Source organism: Phyllobates terribilis, unplaced genomic scaffold, assembly GCF_046119375.1.
Source record: "Phyllobates terribilis strain yellow unplaced genomic scaffold, ASM4611937v1 Scaffold_12__6_contigs__length_324123572, whole genome shotgun sequence".
In the NCBI taxonomy this organism is placed as follows: domain Eukaryota; kingdom Metazoa; phylum Chordata; class Amphibia; order Anura; family Dendrobatidae; genus Phyllobates; species Phyllobates terribilis.
The window spans coordinates 16,868,053-16,870,144 of record NW_027362772.1 but is presented as its reverse complement, the minus strand read 5'-3'; positions in this window follow the sequence as shown (position 1 = coordinate 16,870,144).

The window sequence follows — 2,092 nt, the reverse complement described above, 5'->3', positions numbered from 1 at the left end:
AAGCAAACTAACAGAGTTAGATACAGAGCACAGGCTAGCTAGAAAGTAGATATACAATGAAGTCCAGCAAAGCCAGAAGGGCGGAGCAGGATTAAATAGGCCAACAAGGTCATGTGACCAGCAAAGGAAAAAAAAACCTAACAGCAAGGTTCTAACACCACGGGTAAGACTGGACGTCCTCCCACATATTTGTCGCGCCAGTTCGATGGGCCTGGTGATCTTTTTCCTGGACGTTGGCCCTCTACCCCAGGTTGTGCCAGTTTAAAGGACAGTACCTTGCCATATGTCCGGGTTGATTGCAGCGGCGGCAGATGGGTCGTCCGTCCTCGTTGTATCGGTCGCTGGGTCTTCCTCTGGCCGGTGGGGTCCTCCTTGGTCGACGCCACGGGATGTCCTCCGGTCCGGATGCCAGCTGGATCTTCCCTGGAGTGGAAACCTGTAAAGACTGCACAGTTCGGGTTAGCGCAGCAACGCTTTTAGCTAGCTCTTGGACCTGATGGTGCAGGTCTGGAGCCGGGTCATTGTTCAAAGCCTGCGCATCAGCTCCCACAGGCCCTGCCGACAAGGGCGCCGCCTCCTGGTGGTAAGTGGTAGTGGGGCGTCTGTGGGTCACAACGCCACCTGGTGCCGGTTCTCGAAGCACCCGGATGGCTCTGTCCTTGAACTGTGCAAATCCCAGATGAGGGTCCTGTAAGGCCATTGCCCGCAACTGGGTTCGGTGGGCATTGCAATATAAACCCTCTATAAATTGTTCAGTCAACAGCCTGTCCTCGTCTCCCACGCCGTCAGGGTCGGTCTGCTTAATGGCTCTCAGGGCCTCTTGTAGGTTCAGGGCATAGTCCCTTATACTCTCATGTGCCCGCTGTTTGCACCCGTAGAATCTAAGCTTGATCTCGGCTGAGGTGCAGGTATCAAAGGTGTCCCTCAGCCGGGTTAGTATCCCTGCGACAGTCCTCCCCCCAGGTGGCCAGGACTTTACCTCCCTTTGGGCTGCCCCGGTTAATTGGGCCACCAGGATGCTCACTTTTTGCTCCTCTGTGAGGGGGTACACCTGGAAGAGGCTATCCAGCTTTTCTCTAAAGTCATGCAGGGTATGTGACTCCCCTGAGTACTGGGGTAGCCAGGCTGCCCCCGGGATATAGGGCATGGTGAAAGGCATGACCGCAACAGCGGTGGCGCTGGCGGGGGTTGAAGCGGTGAAGCTCTCCTCCGTATCCGACATCCTTCTCCCCCCTAGTGGACCGTGGCCTACCTTGCGATGATCCTCTTCCGTAGGCCGCGGCTCCGCAGTGGATCGTCAGGGTTGAGGACCTTCCGTCGCGCTCCTGTGACGTCGGCGTCTGCTGGGCTCCTTCCAGGAATTTACGCAACGTCCGGACGTGAGGCGGGGCTTCAGTTCTCGCGCGCTTTCGGAGTCCACGCCCCTCTTCTTCCCGCGCGGCGTCCTCAAGATGGCGTCCAATGGCGGGAAAACTCCACGTATGGCAGGAAGAAGGCCGAAGATGGCGCCGGATGTCGGGAAAACTCCACCGATGGCGGGAAGGAAGCGGAAGATGGCGCCGGATGGCGGGAATCTTCACCACAGGTAAGTTTGAACAGTCTTTTTCAGGCACGCAGTACCCGGTGGTTGCGGGCACGAAATCCTGCCGACTACGCCAAAAGTTTACGCGCCCCTGGGCCTGTGTCGCGCTGCGTTGCGCACGCGGGAGCTTACCCGGAGCCGGATCTCTTGAGGGTTGTAATCTCGTGGCGGGGATCCGGTCCGTGCCCAGGGAGTCAGACTAAGTGGCGCTGTATTAGCGGTAGATGTTGGACGACTATGCCACCCGTTGAGTACAGCTGAGGAGCTGCTGCTGCAGGGCAGACCGCTGAGGCCGGTGGTAGGATTGTGCAGCGTGATAGTATAACCCCCAACGGGAGGGGTATGGCCTCAGGGCAGCCGACGTGGATGATGGGGGTAGCAGGAACCACTCGGAGACGGTACGGTGTAGTTCAGGGTCTTTACTGGTGACAAAGATAGACCCTCCCGGAGTACTGGCTAGCGATTGGGGCCTGGTCAGTCCTTGAGCAGATGGGATCTCCCCTGGCCAGG